Consider the following 24,480-nt stretch of genomic DNA (forward strand, 5'->3'; position numbering starts at 1 on the left):
AGTGTCAGTCAGGCAGCTTTCCAGTGTTGGTAACACTCTGAGCTGGTGGAAACCCATCTCCTGGAACTGAACACATCATCCAGGTGGGCAGTACCTGGACTGCTGCTTTGTCAATGATGTCACCCTCCCAGAGGTCCTATCTGTCCATTCATCCAACACTTAGAAACTCCATGGTGCATTCAGAGCAGACCAGGGAATTCACCTGATGTCCTGGTCCAATCCTCAACCAACACCAGCACATACAGAACATCTTTGTGGTTACTTGTGGAATTGCTCTCCGGGCAAAGCAATTGCCACATTTGTCTTCAAAGCAGTGACCACAATACTGCAAAGAAATTCATTGTATGAGACGTTCCTTGGCATGCTTGAGAGATGTAACTGGGCGAATATGCTTCCTTTCTGATAACCTGACTTTAAGAAGCTCATCTTTTCTACTACTGTAAATATAATTCTCAGCTCTTAAGGATGATTGGGAGTAGGCAACATATGATGGCTGTGCCTGTGAGCTCCATCTTCCAAAAAATAAATTAGAGGACTGTTGTGGGTAAGGTGAGTATGTCTCACACACACCTGGCAAGATGCAACCTTTGAGGAAAAGGGGTAAGTGAACCAAGAGAAAATACAAAGGGAATTTGGGAAATTAGGATGCTGGCAAGGAGAGATAGCAATCAGCCACTGGGCAGGCTTGCAAGAGAATGTTTTGAGATGTGCAGCTGCTAATCCAGCTCAATTGTTTAATTCCTCATGTGAAGGGGAATCCGTAATGAAAGTTTGCATATGAATTGTAGTTTGCATTAAGGATACGAACTATTTTTGTAAAGCCGAAGCTGGCTCTTGCCTCCGCCATTGTTCAGGCTGATTGGCCGCAAGTGCTTCAGATGCAATCAGTCGTCAGACCAATATGCAGAAATCAGAACAAAACACTGGATCTCTGCTGATGGACTTTGGCAAGTTATTGCTGCTGGCTCAGTTAACTGGCTAATCCACCCATGAATTACTCACATCAACCCACAGATGTTGTCATCAGAGGTGAAATGATAATGGTGAACCCTCTGGCTGAACCTCGAGCAGATAACCGTTTAAACCTCAGCCCCTCAAATGCTGGGTCACTGCAGTGCTAAATGTTGCTATGGTGCACTGTGCACTGTGCACATTAAAGGCAGGCAATGTGACGGGGCACAGTCTGCACACATCAACTTAAATTTGTTTAGATCTTTATTGTACTCCTTGTAAACATTTTCATACAACATAAAAACTGAAGTAGGTCATTCAATCCCTTGAGCCTGTTGTACCAGAATATTAGATCTGTGCCTCAATTCTACTTACCCAGCTATACCCCACATCCCATAATACACTGACCTAACCAGTTTTTACTAATCTCAGTTATGAACATTTCTGCTGATCCTCAGTGTCCCAGGATGAAATCCAAAACATAAAGCTGTATTATCTCAGTGTTTTATGTAATAACGCTTAGTCTGTGGCCTCAAGACCTTTATGGAAGGAAGGTTGTCTAAATTATATTCCATCTTAGTATATCTGCAGTGGACTGCGGTAACATAATCAAGCCAACATAATCAAAGACCCCACCCACCCGGACATTCTCTCTTCTCCCCTCTCCCATCAGGCAGAAGATACAAAAGCCTGAAAGCACGTACCACCAGGCTCAAGGACAGTTTCTATCCCACTGTTATAAGACTATTGAATGGTCCCCTAATATGATAAGATGGACTCTCGACCTCACAATCTACCTTGTTATGGCCTTGCACCTTATTGTCTGCCTGCACTGCACTTTCTCTGTAACTGTAACACTTTATTCTGCATTCTGTGATTGTTTTTCCTTGTACTACCTCGATGCACTGTTGTAATGAAATGATCTGTATGGATGGCATGCAAAACAAAGTTTATCACTGTTATTTGGTACATGTGACAATAATAAACCAATTTACCAATTGTTCCAAAGCATATTTTGTGGTCATATACTTGTGACGTGGAGAGTCAAAAGTTTCAATGGTAACAGCAGGAGGGGCTTGTATAGTGGGAGAAATCAGTGTTGCAACTTTCTGCCCAGCAGGACATATCCTCTTAACTCTTATTAGTCAAAATCAAAGTCAAAAGCCAAGCTTATTGTCATATCCACGTGTGCACAGGTGCAATGAAAAACTTACTTGCAGCAGCATCACAGGCACACAGCATCAGATACACAACATTCACAAGGAAAATACAAGTAAAACAAAATTCTAAAATAAGAACATGATTAGAACAAAAAAAAGAGGCACGAGATTCTACAGATGCTGGAATCTGGAGCAACACACAAAATGCTGGAGGAACTCAGCAGGTCAGGCAGCATCTACGGAGGGAAATGAACAGTCGATGTTTCGGGTCGAGACCCTTCATCAGGACTGGAAAGGAAGAGGGCAGAAGCCAGAAAGGAGGTCAGGAGAAGGGGAGGAGTACAGGCTGGCAGGAGATAGGTGAGTCCAGGTGAGAGGGGAGTCCAGGTGAGAGGTGCGGGTGGGGGAGGGAGAGATGTAAGAAGCTGAGAGGTGATAAGTAGAAGAGGCAAAGGGCTGAAGGGGGAATCCAGTGGGAGAGGGCAGTGGACCATAGAATAAAGAATGGGGGAGGGGAGCGGAGGAGATGGGCAGGTCATGAGGGCGGGCAAGGGGGAAAGAGAAGGGGGGAGGTGGGGCACAGGAATAAGGGAAGACAAAGGAGGGGGAGAAAAAAGAGGGTGAGAAGAGGGGGGGGATTACCAGAAGTTAGAGGAATCGATGTTGAGGCCGTCAGGTTGGAGACTACCGAGACAGAATACGAGGTGTTGCTCCTCCAACCTGCGTCTGGCCTCAACGTCGCAGTAGAGGAGGCCGTGGGTAGACATGTCAGTGTGGGAGTGGAATGTGGAATTGAAGTGGGTGGACACCGAGATCCTTGCTTTTGTGGCGGATGGAGCAAAGGTGCTCGACGAAGCGGTCATCCAATTTGTGTCGGGTCTCACTGATGTAGAGGAGGCCGCACCGGACGCTATAATGACACCCTCGGATCCACAAGGGAAGTGCTGCCTCACCTGGAAGGACTGTCTGGGGCCCTGAATGGTGGTGAGGGAGGAGGTGTAGGGTCAGGTGTCGCACTGTACACAGTTGCAGGGATAAGTACCGGGAGGGTGATCAGTCGGGCGGGATGAGTGGACAAGGGAGTTGTGAGACCGCGATCCCTGTGGAAAGCGGAAAGAGGAACATACAGATACTGCCCCAAGGAACTCCTACAGTGACGTCCTGAAGCTGGTAGGTCTGAGCCCAACAACGAAAACCATCTTCCTTTGAACAGAGTGTGACCCAATCAATGGTGAGTTTTCCCTTGATGCCCATTGGTTCAGCTTTATCATGGCTCCTGATGCCACACTCTGTAAGGTACTTCCATGATACCAAGAGCAGTCACTCTTGTTGAGTAGTGAGAACGTGATAGGAGAGATCAAGCCCCCGGCCACCTCCTCATGCAGTCCCATCAGCTGCAGGTTAGTGACTGAACCAACAACGCTGCTCTTCTGACACTGGGTTAAGTCAAAGGGGAACCCACTTCTCTCCTTGAACCCGTTCCTTCAATCAGTGAGATCATCACTGATCTCTGACCCAACTACAAGGGCTCCCTGGGTTAAGAATGACCTGACACAAAAATGTGACTTTTCACAAATTCTCCCAGACATTTTTAAAGCATTTTCAAGCTGGTAATAATGACAATAAATGTTTCCTGGCATTCATTAACGACTGGATGTGGTACATATTCCATTAGTTTATTTATGAGCAGCATTAGAGTGATTACTGAATGAAATGAAATTATAGCAAGTGTATGCACAGTGATACGATATGGGTTACTATAGAAAACCAACGTTCCTGACTTGCAGAGAAATCAGCTTACGGACAGTTCTCATGAACAGAAGCCTTACGTAACTCGGGGACTGCCTGTATCTGCCTTTGTCCCAAATGCTTCAATGCCATTGGTTAACAAAAGTCTGTCAATCTTACTGGAATTGGAATTGGTTTATCATTGTCACATGTACCGAGCTACAGTGAAAAACTTGTCTTGCATACTGTTAATACAGATCATTTCATTGCACAGTGCATTGAGGTAGTACAGGGTAAAACAATAACAGAATGCAGAATAAAGTGTTACAGTAACAGAGAAAGTGCAATGCAGGCAGACAATAAGATGCAAGGTCATAACCAGGTAGATTGTGAGGTCAAGAGTCCATTGATCTGAAATCCTTTGCTATTTGTGGAAGAGAGCTCCAAGGTTATACAACTCTCCACATGTAGAAACATTTCCTAACTTCACACCTGATTCTAGGGGTTTAAGGTGCATCTTAAAGGAAGAGATAGATGGAGAGATTTAGAGAGGGAATTCTGGCAACAGATTCATTCAGTGGAAATTCATGTACTTACCTTCACCTTGCCTTGTCCTGTTCTGCAGAAACTCGGCAATGGCACACACTCCAGCTAACCGCACCAAACAATCGCCAAAGTTCACAACCTCTAACTTCAGAAGTCTTTGCATTGCCTGGAAGGGGAAAATAGCAAGAGTGAAGGAACAAGTTAAACAGCTAACACTACGCCAGCCTGTATGCTTAACAACTGCAACATAACTTGGGCCTAATTCTGGGATGACACTACCGATAAGCAGAAAGAAAGAATTCGGAATGACAGAACATTTCACCTGTGCTCATCCTCCCACTGGCAGATGAAGCTGCTGCTCCTTAATCCAAAGGCAAAAAACTGCAGATGCTGGAGAAACTTAAACAGCAAAATGCTGGAGATATTTAACAGGATCGGTGGAGACAAAAACAATGACCTTTCCTCAGAACCTGAAGTTAGAAATCAAGCATGTTTTAAACTTCAGAGAAAGCGGAGCAGTGGAGAGAACGGAGGGAACACCTGTGACAGGTTGGAACCGCACTCTCTCAGCAGGCACCACCACCTTCTCTGTCATTCAGTCGCTCTTGGTCTCCACCCTGTCACAGACAGTCCTCTTGCTGTCTGCACCTCTCCTCCTACTCTGTAACGTTTCATGTTTGATTTCTAACTGTTCTAGGTTTTACTACAAGGTCATTGATTTGAAATGTTTCTCTCTCCACAGATAGCCATGCTGAGTATTTCCAGCAGCCTCTCTCTCTGTTGCTGGAGGTTCACAGACTGCAACAACTGCAAAGGCTTCGCCCATCTGCAGAGTCGGGCCATTTGGCCACACTGCTCCATGTTGGTGTTCATGTTTCACAGGAGCCTTTCTTTCACCACCCTGCCAGCATTTCCTCTTCTCCCCTTCTCCCTGTACAGCTTCTTATCGCACTTACACTAGTTGACTCAAGTATTTCACATTCCTCTGCTCACCAGGGAGATGTGATTCTCATCAATACCTCGTGTTTTGTTGTAACTTTACTAACCACTGGTTACGCCCACTTGGAGTATTGTGTGCAGTTCGGGTTCTCACACTGTGGGAAGGCTGGGGTTGTGCTGGAGTGTAAAGAAGGGACTCACTAGCAGGTTATCTGGATTGGAGGGCTGTGCATATGGGGAGAGATTGGACAGGCTGGGCTTGTGTGCCCTGGAGCGAAGGAGGCTGATCTGAGAGAGGTATGGGACATTATGAGGCATTGATAGAGTAGATAGTCAGTCTTTTTCCCATGATATCAAAATAAGAAGGCATCGGTTTAAGATGAGAGGAAGGAGTCTTAAAGGGGATTTGAGGGTACAGTTTTTTACACAGAGAGTGGTTAACATCTGGAACTCGCTGGCAGAGGCGGTTGTGGAATCAGATACAATTGCTACGTTTAAGAGACACTTAGACAGGCACTTGAAAGGCAAGGCAGAGAAAGATACAGACAATGCTGGCAAATGGGATTAGTGCAGAAGGGCAAAAAGGACAGCATAGATGTGGTGGGCCAAAGGGCCTGTTTCTCTGCTATACAACTCTGTGACTCTTATTAGAATTTAGTTCACACAGATATGCTGGGCCCAATGGCCTCTTTCCTTATCCGACTGCCATTAAGGGTTAACTTTGGGCAGAATTTGCTGCTACAACAAGCTCACTCTTGCTTGATTGTTGCAACATTCCAGAAATTACAAACAAGGGAAAGACAACACCACTTAAATCACTTTCTCCAACTGACACTGGTGCAACACTTCATTGTCTCTGGCTTCTGCAGCACACAACGGCAGGGCTGGGTGCTCCGAGTGAGAAAACATAGTGGCTCCCAGGACTGCAGTCAGTCACCTGGCAGGGTGACACCAGAGCACAATCTGTGCATTACTTTGCCGCAGCAGGCTGTCCACGATGTATCACAGCAGAGAGCTGCTCTGCTGAAGCAGTTCCTTCATTGCATATTCCAGTTAATGTGCCAAAAGAAAAGATCTCAGAAACCACAGTGGTGAATTAAAAGAAATAGAACTGGATCAGGTTCAATGAGTGTGCAGTTGCTCTGGTATTGTGGAAGTAAATCTAACTGAGGAGAAAACAGTCAATAATCTTGTCCAACCATCGTCAGGATCAGATGTGAGGCCATTAGGGAAAACACAGCCTCCATTGCTGTCCTGGAGAAGTAAGCAAAATCCCTGATCACAAGATCACAAGATAAGGGAGCAGAAGCAGGCCATTCGGCCCATCGAGTCTGCTCCAAGGAAAAGGGAAAAAGAAATGGGGTGGGAAAAAAAGAGAGAGAAAAAAAAACTATTCTAATCCCATTTGCCAGCCTTATCCCCATATCCCTTGATACCCTGACTATTTAGATATCTGTCTATCTCCTCCTTGAATACCCCCACTGATCTGGCCTCCACTGCTGTGCGTGGCAAGGAGTTCCACAATTTCACCACCCTCTGGGTAAAGAAACTTCTCCTCATCTCTGTCTTGAAACTGTACCCTCTAATTCTAAGATTGTGCCCTCTGGTCCTGGACACGCCCACCAAGGGAAACAGCCTAGCCACATCTACTCTATCCTTACCTGTCAACATTTTAAATGTCGCTACGAGGTCCCCTCTCATCCTTCTGTACTCCAGCGAGTACAGTCCAAGAGCCGACAAACGCTCATCATACTTAAGCCCTTTCATTCCTGGAATCATTCTCGTAAATCTCCTCTGAACCCTCTCCAACGTCAGCACATCCTTCCTAAGATGCGGGGCCCAAAACTGCGCACAGTATTCCAAATGAGGCCTCACTAGCGCCCCGTAGAGCCTCATCAACACTTCCTTACTTTTATACACTATACCTCTCGAGATGAATGCCAACATAGCATTCGCTTTCTTAACCACCGATCCAACCTGGTGGTTAACTTTTAAGGTATCTTGTATGAGTACCCCCAAGTCCCTTTGTACTACCGCACTATCAATCTTCTCTCCTTCTAGATAATAATCTACCCGCTTATTTCTACTTCCAAAGTGTACAACTGCACATTTCTCAACATTGAATCTCATCTGCCATTTCCTTGCCCATTCTCCTAAACTGTCTAGGTCCCTCTGCATTCTTTCTATTTCCTCTATGCTCCCTACTCCTCCACTTATCTTGGTGTCATCCGCAAACTTAGCCACACAACCATTTATTCCATCATCCAAATCATTGATGTACAAGGTAAAAAGGAGAGGCCCCAACACCGACCCTTGCGGCACACCACTAGTAACCGGTAACCAAACAGAACGAGATCCTTTTATTTCCACCCTTTGCTTCCTGCCAACCAGCCAATTCTCCACCCATTTTGCTACCCTGCCCATAATTCCATGACCTCTCATCTTATTAATCAGTCTCTTGTGAGGCACCTTATCGAAGGCCTTTTGAAAGTCTAAATACACAACATCTACCGCCTCTCCCTTATCCACCCTACCTGTGATTTCTTCAAAAAACTCCAATAGGTTGGTCAGACAGGACCTCCCCTTCACAAAACCATGTTGACTGTCCTATCTTGCCTTGCGCCTCTAGGTATTCGGCAACCTCCTCCTTGAGGATAGACTCCAATAATTTTCCCACCACTGACGTCAGACTAATAGGTCTGTAATTGCCTTTGTGCTGCCTCCCACCTTTCTTATACAACGGAACTACATTCGCTACCCTCCAGTCCTCCGGAACCATGCCAGAATCTATCGATTCCTGAAAAATAATAGCCAACGCCTCCGCTATCTCCACAGCCACCTCCTTCAGAACCCGGGGATGCACCTCATCCGGTCCGGGAGACTTATCAGCCTTAAGCCCCTTTAGTTTTCCAAGCACCTTCTCCCTATTAATCTCAATTGAACTCAGCTCCAATTCGTGAGACTCCTGACTAACGGGCACATTGCTTATGTCCTCCACGGTGAAGACCGATGCAAAATATTCATTCAATTCCCTTGCCATCTCACTATCATCCATTATAATACCTCCTGCACCGTTATCAATTGGTCCTATGTCAACCCGTGTCTCTCTTTTATTCCTTATGTATTTAAAAAAACTCTTAGAATCCTTCCGAATGTTGTCCGCCAGCTTCCTTTCGTAACTCATCTTTGCTTTCCTAATGACCTTCTTAGTTTCTCTCTGCAGATTTTTAAAATCGTTCCAATCTTCTGTTTTCCCACTAATTTTTGCTACTTTGTACGCCGCCCCTTTTGCTTTTATTTTATCCTTCACCTCCCTCGTTATCCACATCTGTGCCTTTTTTCCATTCAAAACCTTCTTTTTTTCTTGGAATATATCTGTCCTGCATTGTCCTTATTTCCTGTAGAAATTTCTTCCATTTTTCCTCTGCCGTCCCTCCAGCTAACTTACTCCTCCAATCAATTTGGGCCAACTCATCTCTCATACCTTTGTAATTTCCCTTATTCCACTGAAATATCGATACACCAGTTATCAGCTTCTCCTTCTCAAACTTGAAACTAAACTCAATCATATTGTGATCACTTGTTCCCAGTGGTTCCTTTACCTTTAGTTCCCTAATCACCTCGGGTTCACTACACAGCACCCAATCCAAAACAGCCGATCCCCTGGTGGGCTCCTCAATAAGTTGCTCCAGAAAAACATCCCTTAGACATTCCACAAACTCACTCTCCTGAGTACTACCGCCTTGCTGCATTTCCCAGTCCACCTTCATGTTAAAATCCCCCATAATTATCTTCACATTGTCACTCTGACACGCTTTTTCTATCTCAATCTGCAACTTATGGTCCACTTCCTGACTGCTGTTCGGGGGCCTATATATGACTGCTATTATTGTTCTTTTACCCTTGCTATTTCTTAGCTCCACCCATAAGGATTCCACCTCCTCTGACCCAATGTCCTTCCTTTCTATTGATTTTATATCGCTACTAACCATCATGGCCACACCTCCCCCTCTGCCTACCCTCCTATCCTTCCTATATACTGTATACCCCTTGACATTCAGTTCCCAATCACATCCATCATGAAGCCACGACTCAGTGATTGCAACGATGTCATATTTATTAACCTGTAGTTGTGCCACTAGGTCATCTACTTTATTCCTGATGCTACGTGCATTTAAATATAGTATGTTTAGACTGGTATCTGCTATTGATTTTATTGTACCTCTATTGATCAGCAGATTATCCTGACTTTCTACCTGTCCATCCTTCTTACTATCTTCGCTACCTACTATCTTAGACATGTTCGTGTAGACCTCATCCCCTATCCTAACATTCGGTATCCGAACATCCTCATCCCCGATCCTAACATTCTGTATCCTAACATCCGGATTTGTTGTACTTCTATTATTCAGTAAATTATCCTGACTTATCACCTGCCTGTCATTCTTGCCATCCTCAATGGATTCGTTTCTATACACTTTCTCCCTCACCTTAGCATCTTGTAACCTAGCATCCTGGTTACCATCCCCCTGCCAGATCAGTTTAAACCCTCCCCTACAACTAAATTAAACATTCCCGCCAGGATATTGGACCCTTTGGAGTTTAGATGCAACCCATCCTTAGCAAATAGGTCTTGCCTCCCCCAAAAAAGGTCCCAGGTATCCAAGAATCTGAAGCCCTGCCCCTTGCACCAGTCACTCAGCCACGCATTTAACTGCCAGAGCTTTCTATTCTTCCTGTCATTGATACGCGACACGGGTAGTAGTCCTGAGATTACTACCCTTGAGGTCCTACTTTTCAACCTTCTCCCTAATGCCTTGTATTCCTCCTTCAGGACCTCTTCTCTTTTTCTACCTACATCATTGGTACCTACATGTACCAAGATTTCTGGCTGCTCACCCTCCCCCCTCAGAATATTCTCGACACGGTCTGTGATATCCTGTACCCTGGCACCAGGGAGGCAACACACCATCCGAGACTCATTATCGCTATCGCAGAATCTCCTATCCGTACCCCTTACTATCGAATCCCCAATAACCACTGCATGTCTCTTCCTCTGCTGGACCACAGTATCAGACACGGTGCCAAGGTCCTGGCTGCTGAGGTCTTCCTCTATGAAGTCATCCTCTCCAACCGAATCTAAAATGAGATATCGGTTTTTGAGGGGGACTGCCACTGAGGTGCTGTCTACATAATCTTTATAACTCCTGTCTATCTCCTGCTCGCTCTCCCTAACCAACCGAAGGTCATCCAGCTGCTGCTCCAGACTCTCAATCCGTTCCTTGAGGAGCCGCATCTCGGTGCACTTTGCGCAGATGTAGTTATCAGGGAGTCTGGTCGTCTCCCAGGGGCCCCACATCTGACACTCCAAACACAACACTAATCCCAGATGCATACTGCTGAATATCACTGAGCTCAACACTAAACTAAACTAATAACTCACCCCTCTCTATAATCTCGCCTCTTTCCCGCTCTCGCCGAAGCCCGTTGAGCCAAAGCCGAACCCACTCTGTTCCCTCTCACTCAGCTGCCCGCTCCGACGCTGCCCGCTAGATATGCTCGTCTGCTTTTTAAATCGCCCGCGCGCTTCCGGGTGACGTCACGCGCCTGCGCAGTCACTCGCCGCTGTCCCGAACGCTAGAAAGAGAAAAAAAAAACCTCGTTATTTTCCGGCAATCTCCGCTCTCTCGTCGCTGGGCGAAATTTGATTGTTTTATTGACACAAATTCTAATCCCACCATGGACAGTTTGGAAATTTGAATTCAATACAAAAAACTGGAAATTAAAAGCTTATCTTAGTAAAAATACTATTAAGGTATTGGTAGAAATGGTTCACTCGTGGTTCCCTGAAAATGGCGTCATAGGTGGACAGGGTGGTGAAGAAGGTTTTTGGCACAGTGGTTTTCACCAGTCAAGGCACTGAGTACAGGAGTTGGGATGTTATGTTGCAATTGAACAAGACGTTGGTGAGGCTGCATTTGGAGTATTGTGTTCAGTTTTGGTCATCCTGCTATAGGAAAGATGCCATTAAACTGGAAAGAGTGCAGAGGAGATTTACAAGGATGTTGCCAGGACTCGAGGGACTGAGTTATAGAGAGAGTTTGAACAGAGCATAGGAGAATGAGGGGTGATCTTATAGCAGTGTATAAATTCATGAGGGGCATAGATAGGGTGAATGTACACACTGTATTTCCCAGGGTTGGGGAATCAAGAACTAGAGAGCATAGGTTTAAGGTGAGAGGGGAGAGATTTAATAGGATCCTGAGGGGCAACTTTTTCACCTGGGAATCTATATGTGGAACGAGCTGCCAGAGGAAGTGGGTGAGGCAAATATATGAAAAACATTTAAAAGGTACTTGGACAGGTCCATGGATAGGAAATGATTAGAGGGATATGGGCCAAATATATGGGATTAGCTTAGATGGGCAACCTGTTCGGCATGGACCAGTTGGGCTGAAGGGCCTGTTTCTGTGCTGTATGACTCTGTGACTCTATGTCACTTTGGGGAAGGAAACCAATACAGAGGCTGGCCCTATCTGTGGCTTCTGCCTTCTATAGTTTACTCGAGGGAGCACTCAGGTACATCAACTGGCATTTCCAGAAGACTGATGAGACACTGTCTGTAAGGACAGATATGGTGTAACAAGACCTTAGATAATAATACACAACAATTTAATTCAGAAAATTAAATTTAGTTAAAGATTTAGGAGTTTTCAGGAGTTGAGTTACAGGGAAAGATTGAACAGGTTAGGACTTTATTCCCTGGAGCGCAGAAGAATGAGGGGAGATTTGATAGAGGTTTACAAAATTACGAGGGGTATAGACAGAGTTAATGCGAGTAGGCTCTTTCCACCTAGATTAGGAGAGATAAGTACGAGAGGACATGGCTTTAGGGTGAAAGGGGAAAGGTTTAGGGGGAACATTAGGGGGAACTTCTTCACTCAGAGAGTTTTGGGAGTGTGGAACGAGCTGCCATCTGACGTGGTAAATGCAGGCTCACTCTTAAGTTTTAAGAATAAATTGGGATAGATACATGGACGGGAGAGGTCTGGAGGGTTATGGACCGGGTGCAGGTAAATGGGACTAGTGGAATAAAGTTTCAGCACAGACTAGAAGGGCTGAATGGCCTGTTTTCTGTGCTGTAGTGTTCTATGGTTCTATTTACTTCAATGCAACACTAGACTGTTTATTGTTCTAGGTTCCAGCATCTGCAGTCTCTTGCATTTCCACTGGACAACTAGGGTTGAAACACAAGAGACAGCAGAGGCTGGGATCTGAAGCAACAGACTGGTGGAGGAACTTGGCCGGTCCAGCAACATTTGTGGAGGTAAAGGGATGGTCGACGCTTTGGGTTGAGATCCTGCATCAGACCATCAAGACCGCTGAGATCCCATTAGGTCCTTAAACAGTGACACAGAAGTGGAATTAACCCTTACTGCAATGTAATAAACTTGCAAACTCCTCCCACCCTACAAGGCTCTGGGATGCTGTGCTGCTCTGGTTCTGACTGTCAGAGCAAACTGATTTTAATCGCTCCACCACTGGCAGTTAAGCCTTCAGCTGCTGGGATCCCAAGCTCTGGAATTCCCTCCCTATCCCTCCTGCTGCACTGTCCTGCTGCTGCAAAACAACACATTTCACCTCGGAGGTCAGTGATAATAAATCTGATTCTGGTTCTGTGGCTCCTCCTCTCTCTCCTCCTCAGAATCTGCCCCTTTGACCAAGCTTTTGGTCACAAGTCACAACATGGCTCAATGTCAAGTTTCACGAGAACATCCCATGAAGTGCCTTGGAACATATTACTCCATTAAAGGCATAGTGTGGGGGGGAAGTTGCTGTTGATAGAAAAATGGAGAGGTATGTGGGAGGGAATGGTTTGATTGATCTCAGATTAGGTTAAAAGGTCGGCACAACATCGTGGGCCGAAGGGCCTGTACTGTGCTGTAATGTTCCATGTTCTATGTTCTAAACCTTGAAACCTCCAACATACCTCGAAGAGCTCTCATTGTAGCAGAACTTCTCACGGTATCACACGGTATCGCACGGTGCCTCTGCACTGTGTGGGCGTCAGTGTAAGGAAAATAGGCAATTACACAATCACTAAAGTTTACATGTGCCCTCGTTTTATTAAAATTTTCAATGAGGCATGAAATTTGAATTATAAAATGTTAACAGCATCAGAATTAAATATTTTTGTATGGAACGTTTAGTTCCTTTAATGAAGTAAATATTCCAAAAAAAAACTGTGCATAATTAAACCAAACAAAGCAAAACACAAAGGAGGAGGAAAAGAATCAGTACAGCTGAGCCACCTGGGTTGTCCTGCAGTAATTACACCGTTCTGAGGGCAGAGTGTTAATCCTGGATGATGCTGTGTATATGCTGAAGTGCTCTGTGCATGTTCCAGTGCCCTACAAAGGATGAACATTCTGAGAATTAACTGTGTGACGGAGCTGAGAAAGAAGCATAACGGCGGCCCTGGTGGGAATTCAAAACTGCAGGAGGACTTTCAGCCCCTCGAGAATATTTGTTATTCTGTTCATGCACACTCACCTATACACCAGCATTATTCATCAGCCTTGGCTCCATATCCCTAGACACCCTTCCCAACAAAAGTCTATCCATCCCAGTTCTGACAGTTTTAATTCACCCACGCCACTTTCACCCTCGGGGGAAAACGTTCGAGTGTCCGACGTGCTGTGAACCATCTGGCTTTACTTTTAAGGTCATGTTCTACCTTTCCCCACCACAGGGGATGGTTTACCTCGATTTGTATCAGGAAATCACTTTATCATTTTAAACATGATGATAAACTCATCTCCCAACTTCTGAACTTCAGGAAATACAAAGCAAATCTGTGTGACCCGTTTTCCTAATATATACCCAAAATCTCGGCATCATTCTGGTGAATCTTTGCTGAAACTGATGTATCGTTCCCGAAATACGTTCATAGATTCATAAAGCTTTACAGCACAGAAACAGGACCTTCGGCCCAACTTGTCCATGCTGACCAAGATGATCAGTGCTAATCCCATTTGGGATCTACAAGGGTGAACCCATTAGACAATTCAAACTGCTCAGGTGAGGCCCTTTCTGCTCCCACCTGTTGCCTCCTGCCCTGCCTGTGGGTGGTCACTGTCCAATCTCCATCAACAGGTTCTCCCCTCCCAAACAGTGGGCAGCTCTCTTCCCAATGTTGTGTCAGTGTTCAGTTAACTCTCCCCCTTCCTACCACAGGAGTGTATCCATTACAAACCGCGCACGTAGAATCACAGAAATCTGTGGTCGGAGAGGACCATTCGGCCCATCATACCCATGCCGGATGTAAATTAACAGTCGAGGTTCATTCCACTTCTCAGCGCTTGGTGCAGAGCCCTGCAGGTTGTGGCACTGCAAGTGCTCATCCAGGTGCCTTCTACAGGGAAAGAGGCTTTCTGCCTCCACCAGCTCCTCAGGCAGCGAGTTCCAGATACTCTGGCTCTCTGGGTGAAAACCTTTCCCACAACCCCCATCAAATCTCCTCCTGTAATTGTTGTCTCTGTGAAGAGAAATAGGCCTTTCCTGTTTACTCTGTTTATGCCTCTCATAACTTGTTCATCTCAGTTGAATCTCCCATCAGTTTGAAAGGAAATGACCCCAGCCTCACCACTCTTCTACTCCACGCACTGGGCGACGGGGCAACCTTGCTTGACACTGGGCTGCAGTGAGAATGGCCGGTGCATCTTGTGGAGCTTCAGCAGCCATGGCCAGCTCCTTAAAGAGATCCCTTGACCATCCTTCCACCTCCACTAAGTTACCACGCTTTAACCCGTCACCCCCCAACTCCTCCAACACCACCTTTCTCCCACATACCCCGATCCTCGAACCCACCCCATATATCCCCACTTCCGAAACCCTTTCCCAATCCATGAGCGGTAGGTGTCAGAGAAAATACCTTGCGGATAAAGAGCGCGCCATCGCTGCACTCTGAGACATCTGTTGATGTTCCTCAGACTGGAGAAGGTGTGGCTGAGGAGGGACTGGGCTGTGACTGCTGACCCAATCTACACGGTGATGTCATATCCAAATCTATTGCCCCACAGTATTTTACGTAATAATTATAAAATATGGTGTTTCATTCACACGAACCTTGTCCACCCCCTGGGCCTAACGTTAGCCCCAGCTGGTAATCAATGGCATTGGGTCATGTTATCACCGCTTAATACGGGAGAAAAACATCATGAACACACGCACCTCCACTTACAACATGGGATTCAATGGGGAAAGGGGGTTTGTGTTCAGAAAATCGCTACAGGGACAGTTTTCTAGGCACACCAGACCTCCGCAAGAGGGGGTTGCCTGTATTATGGAATGTGGAACAGTACAGCACAGAACAGGCCCTTCAGCCTACAGTATCCATGTTGAATTAAACTAAATCTTGTCTGCCTGCATGTGATCCGTATCCCTTCATTCCCGGCCTGTTCATGTGTCCATCTAACAGCCTCTTAAATGCCACTATTGTATCTGCTTCCACCACCACCCCTGGCAGCCAGTTCCAGGCACCCACCACTCTCCATGTAGAAAACTTGCCCCACACATCTCCTTTAAACTTGCCCCCCTCACCTTATCTGCGTGTCCTCTGGTACTTGGGGAAAAAGTTTCTGACAGTCTACCCTATCTATGCCTCTCAAAATTTTATAAACTTCTATCAGGTCTCCAATGATCCAGAGGAAACAAGTTAGTTTGTCCAACCTCTCCTTATAGCACATGCCCTCTAATCCAGGCAGCATCCTGGTGAACCTCTTCTGCACCCTCTCCAAAGCCTCCACATCCTTCCTGTAATGGGGCGACCAGAACTGAATGCAATACTCCAGATGCAGCCTAACCAGAGTTTTATAAAGCTGCAACATAACTTCCCGACTCTTGAACTCGATGCCTCAACTAATAAAGGCAAGCATGCCGTACATCTTCTTTACCGCCCTATCATGAGGGAAGTTAGAGAGAAAACACTGAGGGCTGTGAAATGAAAGTTTTTCATTTCACCAGTGAAACCAAAGTTTTATACAGCTGCAACGTGACTTCCTGACTCTTACACTCATTCCCCTGACCAATGAAGGTAAGTATGTTGTATGCCTCCTTTACCACCCTAATTACTCGTGTGGCCATTTGCAGGGAGCTATGAACTTGGACCCCAAGATCCGTCTGTACATCAATGCTGTTAAAGGTCCTGCCATTAACTGTGTACTGTACTATAATATTCTTATGTTCTTATCTGCAGCAAGGCAAGAACCTAAATGGAACCTACCAGCCTCTTGGGTGGTAAGTTTGGGCCCTTAGCCTCCAGATGTCTTGCTTTAGAACGTAAGGCCTGCGCCAGTCACAGGTTGTACAGTTCTGCACATTACATCGATACAAATACTGCACACCTTATGATGTCATTGCTCATGCCAGGCTTGCTCTGCAGACATGTGTCGTATGTTTGCAGATCATACAGTCAAAACCTAGTCACACAAACAATTGGATGAGGACTTTGATAAGGTTCCGATGTACAATGCTCAAAATGTACTGTGCAGCCGGACTTCTCGACCAATGACCTTTCCTCAGAGTTGGGAGACGTTGGAGATCACATTGTTTATAAGCATGTGCTGAGCTGGGGGACAGGGGAAGCTCTGTGTCTCGGCAAAGGACAGTTGGGAAAAGCAGTGAAACATCTTTGTGTTCCTTCCTCCTGGCATTATCTCTGAGCAAGTGCCTACAGCACTCTGATATTCTTCATCAGTTAGGCTTATTGAATTACTTTTATTTATTCACTCTACTTTCTTATCTTTAGTTGAGTAAGTTGCTGAAGTAACCCTGAAGCTACCCTGCAGCAAAGATTACAAATGAGAACTCAAATGAATAATTTCTAAATTACTGAGCATCTTCTCACCACTGCTCCCACCGTGTTTTATTGAGGAATGAGAACAACGGCTCTACAACAGGTTCTTGGGTCTCTCTCCATGAACACTCTTAAGTTACGGTGGCACATTATAAAAACTCACAACCTATAATTCACTAAGTTTCATGATGAGGTAAATCCAAGCATTAGAAAAATTCATCCACTTTGAAATGTGTTTATCCCACTCCACGGAATTATAGGTTGAAATGAAAGCCCTTTACTTGTTGTAGCTATCCTGACGTTGAGTCCTCTGCCAATTACATGTTGCCTAATTCTCTCCCTAGGCTTCTTGTGCCAGAGCTTTGACCTCTCCAGCTCTTCCTATTTCCATTCTGTATTTTCTGTGTCGGAGTCTGCCCTATTTTCCCAGGGAAGCAGCAGTTCCTTCCCATCACCTGCACCTCCCTCACATACAGCCAGAAGAGCCACCTACAGCAACATTAAAAGCTGGGGGGGGGGGTGGGGGAGTGGGGGGAGTCCTGTGGACTATATGGTGTTGACAGAAGGGCAGTTGGTAAAACGGGAAATAAAAACTAGGTGGTGCAATGTTGCAGTGGTACAGGAAGAGAGGCTTGGAGCTCGGACAGAAATCCTTGAAAGTAGCAGGGATACTGTGGAAAATGAAATGTTTTTACGGTGTTTTTGGAACGTGTGTGTGCTGCCGTGCCCAGCAGTTACTGCCCATCCCCAGCTGCCCATGGACTGAGTGGCTTGCTAGGCTCATCCCAGGCAATTGTGTCACACACTGGTGGGTCTGGGGTCACACAGCCCAGACGGCAGACATCTTCCCTGCTGGGGAGCCAATGAATCAGTTCTTACAACAACCTGAATAGTTTCATAGTAAATTGGTAAATTGCTTTATTATTGTCACATGTACTGAGGTACAGTGAAAAACTTTGTTTTGCATGCCATCCATACAGATCAGTTCATTACAACAGTGCATTGAGGTAGTACAAGGGAAAACAATAACAAAATATAAAGTGTTACAGTTACAGAGAAAATGCAGTGCAGGCAGACAATAAGGTGCAAGGTCATAACGAGGTAGATTGTGAGGTCAAGAGTCCATTTTATCGTACTAGAGAATCATTCAATAGTCTTAAAACAGCGGGATAGAAGCTGTCCTTGAGCCTGGTGATACGTGCTTTCAGGCTTTTGTACCTTCTGCCCGATGGGAGGGGGAGAAGAGAGAATGTCCGGGGTGGGTGGGTATTTGATTCTGCTGGCTGCTTTACCGAGGCAGCGGGAAGTGTAGACCATGGAGGGAAGGCTGGTTTCTGTGATGTGTGAACTGAAGTCAATGGTTATCACTACTAACACTGGCAGACTAATTCCAGATGTAATTAATTTATTAATTAACTAATTTTAAATTCTCCATCTGCTGCGTATACAGGCACTGAACTCCTGAGGCTAGGTGACCCTGGACTCACCCTTCATTCCCAGACTTTACGGAGGGTGTGACATCTTTGCAGAAATTGACCGGGGTGGCCCAAGGGACAAGGGATGGAAGATGGGGCTGATTTCCTTCAAGCAGGGAAGGTTAAGGGAGAGTTAATGGATGTTTTTAGAATTATCTGGTGGAACGGGAGAGTTTGGACAGTGAATCTCTGAATCAGAAGAGGTGCAGTAGGAGGATCCAACGCATTCATCAACTACACAGAGTGAAAGATGGAGAAATGGGGCCACAGGGCTGCACAGTGTTCCATAGCTCTTTCTGTCCTGTGCTCTTCTTCTTGATAGATCTGTGTTGGCTCCCAGTCCATTAGAGGGTCAGGGATTGGAGGCCAGCGATTGGAGAGTCAAGGGATGGGAGTGTCAAAACATTGGAGAGGCGGGGATTTTAGAGGGTCAGGGAATTGGAGAGTCCGGGAATTGGAAGGTTAAGGGATCAGAAGGTTGGAAGATTGGATGGTCAGGACTTGAGACAAACATTCAGGATTGGCAGAGGGAGGGTTCAGTGTTGTGGGAGGGGTCAGAATGGTGAGGGGGAAGTACTGAATTTACCTAACAGAGGTCCCTCCACACCGGTAAAACCAATTGTCCTGGGGGCGCCCATTGTTGGCCATTCCCTGGATAAATTAGAACAGTTCCCCAGAAGAAACATAACACTGGCATGGAAACCAGGGACACGAAGGGTGACTAACGTTTGGCTGAACCTGTTTAAAATCCTGGAACCTCCTTCAATCCCTTCATATATCACTCCATTTTTGCCTCACCATTGTCAGAACACATTTATTCATCTAGGGGCTAATCTTCATCTTCCCACCTTTAAAGCATTTCTTAAAATCCACTCCCAATGTGACCCTTACTTCTCCATCCTAGTCTGGTCTCTCTTTCTTTGGCTCAATGTCTGCTTCTGTCTCATGTCTCTGGGAAACAACTGTGGATGTTTTCCCACACTAAATAAAAGCTGCTGGTTCCAGCTCTCCCAGGAGATGACAACTGGTCCATTTACAAACATCTTTCTATTGTTGAGTATTATGCAGAAACAAATATGTTGTAACTTCCAACAAGAACGTATAAAAAGGGAACAAACGCTGCTGCAGACAGATCTCCCTGTTTAGCATCATACAGCTACACTACCTCTCTCATTTATAATCGTCTATAGACATGCAACATTCAAACATTCCAGAATCCCAGTTATCCAGCTCACCTCCCAGGGATTAGGTGGGGTCTTGTGTATGAGGGATGGTCCGTTACAAGGCAATGAGCTATAGGCATCTCAACTCCACCGGGAGACAGGAAATAATCATTACCAGGCAAATGTTTCACTTCATATCCACCCAGGACGGGGTTGTCCTGCTCCCTGATCTCACCAAATCCAGTAGGAATTTGACAGGAGATTCTTTGCTGTGAATGTTGAACTCACTACCATAAGGAACAGCTGAAGCAAACAGTGTGTTGGTATTTGTAAGGCAGTGATACAAGAAAGGAAGAGAAAGATATACCAGTGGGGTTGGATAAAGAACAGAGGTGTGTGGTGCACAAACACAGCAGGGACTAGTTGGGCCAAATGGCCAGTTCCTGTGCTGTAAATACTGTGCAGTTTCCTGGAAGACCACTGACCACATTTCAGATTTTCCCCATCTGTTCAGCAGGGTGAAAGGCAGTTTACGCTGGCAGTGTTACCCAACAGGGAGGTACATACCTCTGCCATGGGCTGGCTCCTCTTTCGGTGAAGATGCTGTCACTGAGGTTTAGGACCTGGAGTTTGGCACTCTCTGTCAGAACCCCAGCCAGAGCACTGATGCCCTCGTGGGTAATTCCTTTCTGTGGCAGCTGCACAGCCTCCAATGATCTGACAAACTAGCAGAAAGGGCCAAACAGGGAAACACTTCAAAATCCCCTGCAGCACAGAGACATGAAATCATACACCATTTTTAGTGTTATACACAATGCAGCAAGCCCATAGTGCTGGCCTTGCCTGGCTTGTGAATGACAGTACATATGTGTTGATCTTATTGCAAAGTGGTTTCTAACAGGCATGCAATCAATCACTGGTGATCTGCTAGAACCCAGTTTGAAAGGGCAACTCTCCCAGTCAATATAAATGAGACATGATGTTTAACCAGCCTTATCAGATGCAGCATCATTGATTAAATTCCACAAGAGAAATCTGGAAGAAGCAGATTTTAATCGACTTCAACCGCTGAGAGAAAATTTGCATTTATATAGTGCATTTCACAACCTCAGGACATCCCAAAGTGCTTCACAGCCAATGAAGTACTTTCTGAAGTGTAGTCACTGCTCTAATGCAGACAACAGGACCTCATCTGAGTGCAGAGAGTTCCCACAAAGAGTAAGAAACAAATAACTAAAAGTTTTAATTAGGAAGACGAAAGAATGAGTATTGTTCCAGGCTCTCCTGTTCTTTGAAACAGTGGCCAGGTTATTTTTAACATCCATTTGAAAGAACAAATAGTGCTTTGGTTTAATGTCTCATCTGGAATCATCTAAAAGACAGCACCCCTGACAGCTGCGCTGAAGGTACCAGCCTGGATCTTTATGCTCAAGTCTGTGGAGTGAGACTTGAACCCACGTCTTTCAGAGTCAGCTGTACGGTGTGACCTCCTGAGCCGGGGCTGACAACACAGAGTAGTTTCAGGCAGAGTAATTGGATTGTGTAACTCACCCATCAGGAATCTGGCAATCAATAACGGCCAAAGCACTGTACAATCCTCCCCCTATACAGAAATATATGAAGATCAGAACATGCTCCGAGTTATCTAAGTCAAGGCAGTAGTCAGAGTGCAAATGTTTCCCTCTGTGTCTTGCGTTATCATGGACAAAAATAAGAACACAAGACACAGAGGCAGGAGCTGGTCACACTGCCCAATCAGCCAGACTTGTGCCTCTTTGCAATGACTTGTGCTGGAAATCCTAATGAACCTGCATTTTGTTGAACCTCATCACATCTCTTGGAAACAACATAAGAACACAAGAAATAGGAGCAGGAGGAGGCCATCTGGCCCGTCGAGCCTGCTCCGCCATTCAACAAGATCACGGCTGATCTGGCCGTGGACTCAAGATCCACCTACCTGCCTTTTCCCCATAACCCTTAATTCCCCCACTATGCAAAAATCTACCTAACTGTGTCTTAAATATATTTAATGAGGCAGCCTCCACTGCTTCCCTGGGCAGAGAATTCCACAGGTTCACTACTCTCTGGGAAAAGCAGTTTCTCCTGAACCAAACCAAAGAGTTTCACACAGAATGAACTGATTTGAATTCCAGTCACAGTTTCTGCAGATATATCGCTGTAAGATAGCTCCTGATCATTGTTCTGCAGCTCTGGTTCAATGGTAATAACTTGGACACACAACTTCGGAAACCTGAGCAGAAAAGAAAACTGCACACAGAGACAGTTCAGGTGATCTAGCACCTGGTGGCAGGTACAGTTTCGTGTAGCACAGTATGGGGTAACACAGAAAGAATGACTGATGAGAAAATAATCTAAACAGCGAAGTGAGGGTGGGGTACATACGGAAAGGTTTTATTATTAAATTCTGCTGTAGATTTATGCGATTAATAACAAACTCTCAAGTAAAAAGCTGATCCAAAAAGTTGCTTTTCATCTTCCCAGATTAAAAATAATTCAAGCAAAGCCTTCCTGAAATACAGTGTACAGTTTAATCTCATATTTTAAGGAGAGATATGATTACCTGGGAGGCAGTTCACCAGATTGATTCCTGGAATGAAGGGCTTTTCTCATGAGGAAGCGTTGAGAAGGCTGGACCTACACTCATTGGAGTTTTGGAGAATTATGAATGTTCTATTGAAATATATCAGATCCTAAGGAGGCTTCAGAGGGCAAATACTGGGAAAATGTTTCTCCTTTTGGGATATCTACAAATAAGGAGCTTAGTTTTAGAATAAAGGCTCGCTCATTTGAAATGGAGATGAGGAGGAATTTCTTCTCTCAGAGAGTTGTGAGAGGCCGATTCATTGAACATATGCAAGGCTGATATAGATTGTTGGAGTGCAGGGAAGTAGAGATTATGGCGAACAGCAAAAGGTCTCGATCAGATCAGCCATGGTCTTGTTGAATAGTGGAACCGGCTCGAGGGTGTGTATTGTAGACTCCTGCTCCTGTTCCTTATGTTTTTGGCATTAAAGGTCGGCAAGATGTGGAAGGCAGTGATACAAACAAAAAATCAAATGAAATGTTTAAGAGGGATATAATTACTTGGGACATCAAGGGATATACAGAAAGTATCGGGAATGGATAATTAAAATGCTGATCCACCAAGACTAACAAAAATGATGGAGAGGGTTCAACTGGCCTCCTCCTGTTCTTACGTCCCTTATAGTTAAGAAATCTCCAGTTGAAGAAGAATGCATAACCTTTACGAAGAATGGACTGAGCATGCAGGATAAATATGTAATAAGGACTGGATTAAAGGCCGATTGAAGGACTGCGGCTCCGAGGCTGTGTGAAGAGAATGGAGTAAGCCCTGCGGGGAGGAAGTGAGAGAACCACTATTGTGTGTACATGAGCCTCCAAATACATTGTTCAAAAGGCAGTCAGAGGGGCAAAGAAGGAATTAACAATGAGTGTTGCTATAGAAACCAAGGCAAGAGCAAGAAATCCTTTTCTTAGAATTTCTAATAGGAAGAAGGTAATCAATGGAGAACTGCTGCTTCCTAAGGATGCAAATTGAACTAAAATTGAGCATTAACTAAAAATATTTGATATATTGAATGACGATGTCTTGAAGTGTTCTCTGAAGAGATCATGAGTAACATGGGATCCATCACAGGTTTCACAATAAAAGCACCATTAACATGGAGGTACTGAGAGGCTTAAAGGATTCAAAGACACTAAATCTGTAGGGATGGAGCAAATAATCATGGTGCCAGACACCAAAGGTACAAAAAAAACTACAAAAAGCTAACAGCTCTGATGATGTCTGGCCCATGCTCTGCAGTATACCCCTCCACCAGCATCCTTCAAATTCCTGTTTTTCAAGCTTGAAGTCATCCATCTTAATAGACTCCTCCTTTACTGTACCTTCTGCGTTTTTTTGATAACACCTCAACAAAGTGCTTTGGGACATTCTTCTAAGTTAAAGCCACTGTCAGTTTAAATAGTCACCCTCGAGTCCTGGGAAGGGTCACCAGCCAATGTACTTCTTACTTTCAGGGAAGTGATAAAATTAATCCAGATAACTTGCTTGTTTTGTTTTTCTTTGTCATTAATATGGGAACCGATCATGGCCACAGAGCAAGGAATCCAGTCATTGACTGTCAGGACAGGTTCCCAAGGCCACAACCCTCCTGATCGAACTCCCAGACTTTGTTTTCAGGATATGATGTTCTGAGTGCAGGTTGGGAGATCTTAGGGCTAGAAATTCATTTGCTTAGCACCAGTTACTGTGCTCTCTGAGTGAATGTTATTTAAAACCAAAAGGCTGAATGAAATAGTGGCCTTCACGAACATGTAGTGCACATCAGCAAATTGACCAGGCCACTGGAATGCAGCAGCATCAAACAGCGCACAAAGTGAGCTTTCACCTCGTGGAAAATTCTTTATGCACGTCCGAGACCTGTGAACAGCCAGGGCCACTCACACGAAGGTGGGCTTGGACTGCACTTTATGGCCAATTTACAGTGGCTGATGAACATACCAACCTGCACACCTTTGGGATGTGAGAGGAAACCGGAGCACCCGGGGGAAACCCACACTGTCACAGGAGAACTTGCAAAACTATACACAGACGGCACCAGAGGTCAGGATTGAAC

This window comes from Pristis pectinata, chromosome 18 (genome assembly GCF_009764475.1).
Source record: "Pristis pectinata isolate sPriPec2 chromosome 18, sPriPec2.1.pri, whole genome shotgun sequence".
In the NCBI taxonomy this organism is placed as follows: Eukaryota; Metazoa; Chordata; class Chondrichthyes; order Rhinopristiformes; family Pristidae; genus Pristis; species Pristis pectinata.